Source organism: Ambystoma mexicanum, chromosome 7p (assembly GCF_040938575.1).
Source record: "Ambystoma mexicanum isolate Mex_15411 chromosome 7p, UKY_AmexF1_1, whole genome shotgun sequence".
In the NCBI taxonomy this organism is placed as follows: Eukaryota; Metazoa; Chordata; class Amphibia; order Caudata; family Ambystomatidae; genus Ambystoma; species Ambystoma mexicanum.
The window spans coordinates 826,963,799-826,973,152 of NC_090939.1; positions in this window are offsets into that span (position 1 = coordinate 826,963,799).

The following is a 9,354-nucleotide window of genomic DNA, read 5'->3' on the forward strand; positions in this document are numbered from 1 at the left end:
ATGGGGGCCTGCTGGCAGGTGCCCTGCACTGCTGGGGGGTGGGGGTGCAAGGGGACATGAGTGGGACATGAGTGAGGGCCTGCTGGCAGGTGCCCTGCACTGCCGGGGGGTGGGGGTTCTGGGGGACATGATTGGGGACCTGCTGGCAGGTGCCTTGCACTGCTGGGGGGTGGGGGTTGCAAGGGGACATGAGTGGGACATGAGTGGGGGCCTGCTGGCAGGTGCCCTGCACTGCTGGGGGCTGGGGGTGCAAGGGGACATGAGTGGGACATGAGTGGGGGCCTCCTGGCAGGTGCCCTGCACTGCTGGGGGGTGGGGGTGCTGGGGGACATGAGTGGGGGCCTGCTGGCAGGTACCCTGCACTGGTGGGGGTGCTGGGGGACATGAGTGGGGGCCTGCTCTCGGGTGCCCTGCACTGCTGGGGTGTGGGGGTGCTGGGGGACATGAGTGGGACATGAGTGGGGGCCTGCTGGCAGGTGCCCTGCACTGCTGGGGGGTGAGGGTGCTGGGGGACATGAGTGGGGCCTGCTGGCAGGTGCCCTGCACTGCTGGGCGGTGGGGGCGCTGGGGGACATGAGTGGGACATGAGTTGGGGCCTCCTGGCAGGTGCCCTGCACTGCTGGGGGGGTGGGGGTGCTGGGGGACATGAGTGGGGGCCTGCTGGCAGGTACCCTGCACTGGTGGGGGTGCTGGGGGACATGAGTGGGGGCCTGCTCTCGGGTTCCCTGCACTGCTGGGGTGTGGGGGTGCTGGGGGACATGAGTGGGACATGAGTGGGGGCCTGCTGGCAGGTGCCCTGTACTGCTGGGGGGTGGGGGTGCTGGGGGACATAAGTGGGGGCCTGCTGCCAGTTGGCCTGCACTGCTGGGGGGTGGGGGTGCTGGGGGACATGAGTGGGGGCCTGCTGGCAGGTGCCCTGCACTGCTGGGGGGTGGGGTTGCTGGGGGACATGAGTGGGGGCCTGCTGGCAGGTGCCCTGCACTGCTGGGGGGTGGGGGTGCAAGGGGACATGAGTGGGGGCCTGCTGGCAGGTGCCCTGCACTGCTGGGCGGTGGGGGTGCTGGGGGACATGAGTGGGACATGAGTTGGGGCCTCCTGGCAGGTGCCCTGCACTGCTGGGGGGTGGGGGTGCTGGGGGACATGAGTGGGGGCCTGCTGGCAGGTACCCTGCACTGGTGGGGGTGCTGGGGGACTTGTGTGGGGGCCTGCTCTCGGGTGCCCTGCACTGCTGGGGTGTGGGGGTGCTGGTGGACATGAGTGGGACATGAGTGGGGGCCTGCTGGCAGGTGCCCTGTACTGCTGGGGGGTGGGGGTGCTGGGGGACATAAGTGGGGGCCTGCTGCCAGTTGGCCTGCACTGCTGGGGGGTGGGGGTGCTGGGGGACATGAGTGGGGGCCTGCTGGCAGGTGCCCTGCACTCCTGGGGGGTGGGGTTGCTGGGGGACATGAGTGGGGGCCTGCTGGCAGTTGCCTTGCACTGCTGGGGGGTGGGGGTGCAAGGGGACATGAGTGGGGGCCTGCTGGCAGGTGCCCTGCACTGCTGGGGGGTGGGGTGCAAGGGGACATGAGTGGGACATGAGTGGGGGCCTGCTGGCAGGTGCCCTGCACTGCTGGGGGGTGGGGGTGCTGGGGGACATGAGTGGGACATGAGTGGGGTCCTGCTGGCAGGTGCCCTGCACTGCTGGGGGTGGGGGTGCTGGGGGACATGAGTGGGACATGAGTGGGGGCCTGCTGGCAGGTGCCCTGCACTGCTGGGGGGTGGGGTGCAAGGGGACATGAATGGGGGCCTGCTGGCAGGTGCCCTGCACTGCTGGGGGGTGGGGGTGCAAGGGGACATGAGTGGGACATGAGTGAGGGCCTGCTGGCAGGTGCCCTGCACTGCCGGGGGGTGGGGGTTCTGGGGGACATGATTGGGGACCTGCTGGCAGGTGCCTTGCACTGCTGGGGGGTGGGGGTTGCAAGGGGACATGAGTGGGACATGAGTGGGGGCCTGCTGGCAGGTGCCCTGCACTGCTGGGGGCTGGGGGTGCAAGGGGACATGAGTGGGACATGAGTGGGGGCCTCCTGGCAGGTGCCCTGCACTGCTGGGGGGTGGGGGTGCTGGGGGACATGAGTGGGGGCCTGCTGGCAGGTACCCTGCACTGGTGGGGGTGCTGGGGGACATGAGTGGGGGCCTGCTCTCGGGTGCCCTGCACTGCTGGGGTGTGGGGGTGCTGGGGGACATGAGTGGGACATGAGTGGGGGCCTGCTGGCAGGTGCCCTGCACTGCTGGGGGGTGAGGGTGCTGGGGGACATGAGTGGGGCCTGCTGGCAGGTGCCCTGCACTGCTGGGCGGTGGGGGTGCTGGGGGACATGAGTGGGACATGAGTTGGGGCCTCCTGGCAGGTGCCCTGCACTGCTGGGGGGGTGGGGGTGCTGGGGGACATGAGTGGGGGCCTGCTGGCAGGTACCCTGCACTGGTGGGGGTGCTGGGGGACATGAGTGGGGGCCTGCTCTCGGGTTCCCTGCACTGCTGGGGTGTGGGGGTGCTGGGGGACATGAGTGGGACATGAGTGGGGGCCTGCTGGCAGGTGCCCTGTACTGCTGGGGGGTGGGGGTGCTGGGGGACATAAGTGGGGGCCTGCTGCCAGTTGGCCTGCACTGCTGGGGGGTGGGGGTGCTGGGGGACATGAGTGGGGGCCTGCTGGCAGGTGCCCTGCACTGCTGGGGGGTGGGGTTGCTGGGGGACATGAGTGGGGGCCTGCTGGCAGGTGCCCTGCACTGCTGGGGGGTGGGGGTGCAAGGGGACATGAGTGGGGGCCTGCTGGCAGGTGCCCTGCACTGCTGGGGGGTGGGGTGCAAGGGGACATGAGTGGGACATGAGTGGGGGCCTGCTGGCAGGTGCCCTGTACTGCTGGGTGGGTGGGGGTGCTGGGGGACATGAGTGGGACATGAGTGGGGGCCTGCTGGCAGGTGCCCTGCACTGCTGGGGGTGGGGGTGCTGGGGGACATGAGTGGGACATGAGTGGGGGCCTGCTGGCAGGTGCCCTGCACTGCTGGGGGGTGGGGTGCAAGGGGACATGAGTGGGACATGAGTGGGGGCCTGCTGGCAGGTGCCCTGCACTGCTGGGGGGTGGGGGTGCAAGGGGACATGAGTGGGACATGAGTGGGGGCCTGCTGGCAGGTACCCTGCACTGCCGGGGGGTGGGGGTTCTGGGGGACATGATTGGGGGCCTGCTGGCAGGTGCCTTGCACTGCTGGGGGGTGGGGGTTGCAAGGGGACATGAGTGGGACATGAGTGGGGGCCTGCTGGCAGGTGCCCTGCACTGCTGGGGGCTGGGGGTGCAAGGGGACATGAGTGGGACATGAGTGGGGGCCTCCCGGCAGGTGCCCTGCACTGCTGGGAGGTGGGGGTGGTGGGGGACATGAGTGGGGGCCTGCTGGCAGGTACCCTGCACTGGTGGGGGTGCTGGGGGACATGAGTGGGGGCCTGCTCTCGGGTGCCCTGCACTGCTGGGGTGTGGGGGTGCAAGGGGGACATGAGTGGGACATGAGTGGGGGCCTGCTGGCAGGTGCCCTGTACTGCTGGGGGTGCTGGGGGACATAAGTGGGGGCCTGCTGCCAGTTGGCCTGCACTGCTGGGGGGTGGGGGTGCTGGGGGACATGAGTGGGGGCCTGCTGGCAGGTGCCCTGCAGTGCTGGGGGGTGGGGTTGCTGGGGGACATGAGTGGGACATGAGTGGGGGCCTGCTGGCAGGTGCCCTGCACTGCTGGGGGTTGGGGTGCTGGGGGACATGAGTGGGACATGAGTGGGGGCCTGCTGGCAGGTGCCCTGCACTGCTGGGGGGTGGGGTGCAAGGGGACATGAGTGGGACATGAGTGGGGGCCTGCTGGCAGGTGCCCTGCACTGCCGGGGGTGGGGGTTCTGGGGGACATGATTGGGGGCCTGCTGGCAGGTGCCCTGCACTGCTGGGGGGTGGGGGTGCAAGGGGACATGAGTGGGACATGAGTGGGGGCCTGCTGGCAGGTACCCTGCACTGCCGGGGGGTGGGGGTTCTGGGGGACATGATTGGGGGCCTGCTGGCAGGTGCCTTGCACTGCTGGGGGGTGGGGGTTGCAAGGGGACATGAGTGGGACATGAGTGGGGGCCTCCCGGCAGGTGCCCTGCACTGCTGGGAGGTGGGGGTGGTGGGGGACATGAGTGGGGGCCTGCTGGCAGGTACCCTGCACTGGTGGGGGTGCTGGGGGACATGAGTGGGGGCCTGCTCTCGGGTGCCCTGCACTGCTGGGGTGTGGGGGTGCTGGGGGACATGAGTGGGACATGAGTGGGGGCCTGCTGGCAGGTGCCCTGTACTGCTGGGGGTGCTGGGGGACATAAGTGGGGGCCTGCTGCCAGTTGGCCTGCACTGCTGGGGGGTGGGGGTGCTGGGGGACATGAGTGGGGGCCTGCTGGCAGGTGCCCTGCAGTGCTGGGGGGTGGGGTTGCTGGGGGACATGAGTGGGACATGAGTGGGGGCCTGCTGGCAGGTGCCCTGCACTGCTGGGGGTTGGGGTGCTGGGGGACATGAGTGGGACATGAGTTGGGGCCTGCTGGCAGGTGCCCTGCACTGCTGGGGGGTGGGGTGCAAGGGGACATGAGTGGGACATGAGTGGGGGCCTGCTGGCAGGTGCCCTGCACTGCTGGGGGGTGGGGGTGCAAGGGGACATGAGTGGGGGCCTGCTGGCAGGTGCCCTGCACTGCCGGGGGTGGGGGTTCTGGGGGACATGATTGGGGGCCTGCTGGCAGGTGCCTTGCACTGCTGGGGGGTGGGGGTTGCAAGGGGACATGAGTGGGACATGAGTGGGGGCCTGCTGGCAGGTGCCCTGCACTGCTGGGGGGTGGGGGTGCAAGGGGACATGAGTGGGACATGAGTGGGGGCCTCCTGGCAAGTGCCCTGCACTGCTGGGGGGTGGGAGTGCTGGGGGACATGAGTGAGGGCCTGCTGGCAGGTACCCTGCACTGGTGGGGGTGCTGGGGGACATGAGTGGGGGCCTGCTCTCGGGTGCCCTGCACTGCTGGGGTGTGGGGGTGCTGGGGGACATGAGTGGGACATGAGTGGGAGCCTGCTGGCAGGTGCCCTGTACTGCTGGGGGGGCTGGGGGACATAAGTGGGGGCCTGCTGCCAGTTGGCCTGCACTGCTGGGGGGTGGGGGTGCTGGGGGACATGAGTGGGGGCCTGCTGGCAGGTGCCCTGCACTGCTGGGGGGTGGGGTTGCTGGGGGACATTAGTGGGGGCCTGCTGGCAGGTGCCCTGCACTGCTGGGTGGTGGGGGTGCTGGGGGACATGAGTGGGGGCCTGCTCTCGGGTGCCCTGCACTGCTGGGGGGTGGGGGTGCTGGGGGACATGAGTGGGGGCCTGCTGGCAGGTGCCCTGTACTGCTGGGGGTGGGGGTGCTGGGGGACATAAGTGGGGGCCTGCTGCCAGGTGCCCTGCACTGCTGGGGGGTAGGGGTGCTGGGGGACATGAGTGGGGGCCTGCTGGCAGGTGCCCTGCACTGCTGGGGGATGGGGGTGCTGGGGGACATGAGCGGGACATGGGTGGGGGCCTGCTGGCAGGTGCCCTGCACTGCTGGGTGGTGGGGGTGCTGGGGGACATGAGTGGGACACGAGTGGGGGCCTCCTGGCAGGTGCCCTGCACTGCTGGGGGGTGAGGGTGCTGGGGGACATGAGTGGGGGCCTGCTGGCAGGTGCCCTGCACTGCTGGGGGGTGGGGGTGCTGGGGGACATGAGTGGGGGCCTGCTCTCGGGTGCCCTGCACTGCTGGGGGGTGGGGTTGCTGGGGGACATGAGTGGGACATGAGTGGGGGCCTGCTGGCAGGTGCCCTGTACTGCTGGGGGTGGGAGTGCTGGGGGACATAAGTGGGGGCCTGCTGCCAGGTGCCCTGCACTGCTGGGGGGTAGGGGTGCTGGGGGACATGAGTGGGGGCCTGCTGGCAGGTGCCCTGCACTGCTGGGGGATGGGGGTGCTGGGGGACATGAGCGGGACATGGGTGGGGGCCTGCTGGCAGGTGCCCTGCACTGCTGGGGGGTGGGGGTGCAAGGGGACATGAGTGGGACATGAGTGGGGGCCTGCTGGCAGGTGCCCTGCACTGCTGGGGGGTGGGGTGCAAGGGGACATGAGTGGGACATGAGTTGGGGCCTGCTGGCAGGTGCCCTGCACTGCTGGGGGTGGGGGTGCTGGGGGACATGAGTTGGGGCCTGCTGGCAGGTGCCCTGCACTGCTGGGGGGTGGGGGTGCTGGGGGACATGAGTGGGGGCCTGCTGGCGGGTGCCCTGCACTGCTGGGGGGTAGGGGTGCTGGGGGACATGAGTGGGACATGTGTGGGGGGCCTGCTGGCAGGTGCCCTGCACTGCTGGGGGTGCTGGGGGACATGAGTGGGGGCCTGCTGGCAGGTGCCCTTTACTGCTGGGGTGTGGGGGTGCTGGGGGACATGAGTGGGACATGAGTGGGGCCTGCTGGCAGGTGCCCTGCACTGCTGGGGGCTGAGGGTGCTGGGGGACATGAGTGGGGCCTGCTGGCAGGTGCCCTGCACTGCTGGGCGGTGGGGGTGCTGGGGGACATGAGTTGGGGCCTCCTGGCAGGTGCCCTGCACTGCTGGGGGGGTCGGGGTGCTGGGGGACATGAGTGGGGGCCTGCTGGCAGGTACCCTGCACTGGTGGGGGTGCTGGGGGACATGAGTGGGGGCCTGCTCTCGGGTGCCCTGCACTGCTGGGGTGTGGGGGTGCTGGGGGACATGAGTGGGACATGAGTGGGGGCCTGCTGGCAGGTGCCCTGTACTGCTGGGGGGTGGGGGTGCTGGGGACATAACTGGGGGCCTGCTGCCAGTTGGCCTGCACTGCTGGGGGGTGGGGGTGCTGGGGGACATGAGTGGGGGCCTGCTGGCAGGTGCCCTGCACTGCTGGGGGGTGGGGTTGCTGGGGGACATGAGTGGGGGCCTGCTGGCAGGTGCCCTGCACTGCTTGGGGGTGGGGGTGCAAGGGGACATGAGTGGGGGCCTGCTGGCAGGTGCCCTGCACTGCTTGGGGTGGGGTGCAAGGGGACATGAGTGGGACATGAGTGGGGGCCTGCTGGCAGGTGCCCTGCACTGCTGGGCGGTGGGGGTGCTGGGGGACATGAGTGGGACATGAGTGGGGGCCTGCTGGCAGGTGCCCTGCACTGCTGGGGGTGGGGGTGCTGGGGGACATGAGTGGGACATGAGTGGGGGCCTGCTGGCAGGTGCCCTGCACTGCTGGGGGGTGGGGTGCAAGGGGACATGAATGGGACATGTGTGGGGGCCTGCTGGCAGGTGCCCTGCACTGCTGGGGGGTGGGGGTGCAAGGGGACATGACTGGGACATGAATGGGGGCCTGCTGGCAGGTGCCCTGCACTGCCGGGGGTGGGGGTTCTGGGGGACATGATTGGGGGCCTGCTGGCAGGTGCCCTGTACTGCTTGGGGGTGGGGTGCAAGGGGACATGAGTGGGGGCCTGCTGGCAGGTGCCCTGCACTGCTGGGGGGTGGGGTGCAAGGGGACATGAGTGGGACATGAGTGGGGGCCTGCTGGCAGGTGCCCTGCACTGCTGGGGGGTGGGGGTGCTGGGGGACATGAGTGGGACATGAGTGGGGGCCTGCTGGCAGGTGCCCTGCACTGCTGGGGGTGGGGGTGCTGGGGGACATGAGTGGGACATGAGTGGGGGCCTGCTGGCAGGTGCCCTGCACTGCTGGGGGGTGGGGTGCAAGGGGACATGAATGGGACATGAGTGGGGGCCTGCTGGCAGGTGCCCTGCACTGCTGGGGGGTGGGGGTGCAAGGGGACATGACTGGGACATGAGTGGGGGCCTGCTGGCAGGTGCCCTGCACTGCCGGGGGGTGGGGGTTCTGGGGGACATGATTGGGGGCCTGCTGGCAGGTGCCTTGCAATGCTGGGGGGTGGGGGTTGCAAGGGGACATGAGTGGGACATGAGTGGGGCCTGCTGGCAGGTGCCCTGCACTGCTGGGGGGTGGGGGTGCAAGGGGACATGAGTGGGGGCCTCCTGGCAGGTGCCCTGCACTGCTGGGGGGTGGGGGTGCTGGGGGACATGAGTGGGGGCCTGCTGGCAGGTACCCTGGACTGGTGGGGGTGCTGGGGGACATGAGTGGGGGCCTGCTCTTGGGTGCCCTGCACTGCTGGGGTGTGGGGGACATGAGTGGGACATGAGTGGGGGGCTGCTGGCAGGTGCCCTGTACTGCTGGGGGTGCTGGGGGACATAAGTGGGGGCCTGCTGCCAGTTGGCATGCACTGCTGGGGGGTGGGGGTGCTGGGGGACATGAGTGGGGGCCTGCTGGCAGGTGCCCTGCACTGCTGGGGGGTGGGGTTGCTGGGGGACATGAGTGGGACATGAGTGGGGGCCTGCTGGCAGGTGCCCTGCACTGCTGGGGGTGGGGGTGCTGGGGGACATGAGTGGGGGCCTGCTGCCAGGTGCCCTGCACTGCTGGGGGGTAGGGGTGCTGGGGGACATGAGTGGGGGCCTGCTGGCAGGTGCCCTGCACTGCTGGGGGATGGGGGTGCTGGGGGACATGAGCGGGACATGGGTGGGGGCCTGCTGGCAGGTGCCCTGCACTGCTGGGGGGTGGGGGTGCAAGGGGACATGAGTGGGACATGAGTGGGGGCCTGCTGGCAGGTGCCCTGCACTGCTGGGGGGTGGGGTGCAAGGGGACATGAGTGGGACATGAGTGGGGGCCTGCTGGCAGGTGCCCTGCACTGCTGGGGGTGGGGGTGCTGGGGGACATGAGTTGGGGCCTGCTGGCAGGTGCCCTGCACTGCTGGGGGTGGGGGTGCTGGGGGACATGAGTTGGGGCCTGCTGGCAGGTGCCCTGCACTGCTGGGGGGTGGGGGTGCTGGGGGACATGAGTGGGGGCCTGCTGGCAGGTGCCCTGCACTGCTGGGGGTGGGGGTGCTGGGGGACATGAGTGGGGGCCTGCTGGCAGGTGCCCTTTACTGCTGGGGTGTGGGGGTGCTGGGGGACATGAGTGGGACATGAGTGAGGGCCTGCTGGCAGGTGCCCTGCACTGCTGGGGGGTGAGGGTGCTGGGGGACATGAGTGGGGCCTGCTGGCAGGTGCCCTGCACTGCTGGGCGGTGGGGGTGCTGGGGGGACATGAGTTGGGGCCTCCTGGCAGGTGCCCTGCACTGCTGGGGGGTCGGGGTGCTGGGGGACATGAGTGGGGGCCTGCTGGCAGGTACCCTGCACTGGTCGGGGTGCTGGGGACATGAGTGGGGGCCTGCTCTCGGGTGCCCTGCACTGCTGGGGTGTGGGGGTGCTGGGGGACATGAGTGGGACATGAGTGGGGGCCTGCTGGCAGGTGCCCTGTACTGCTGGG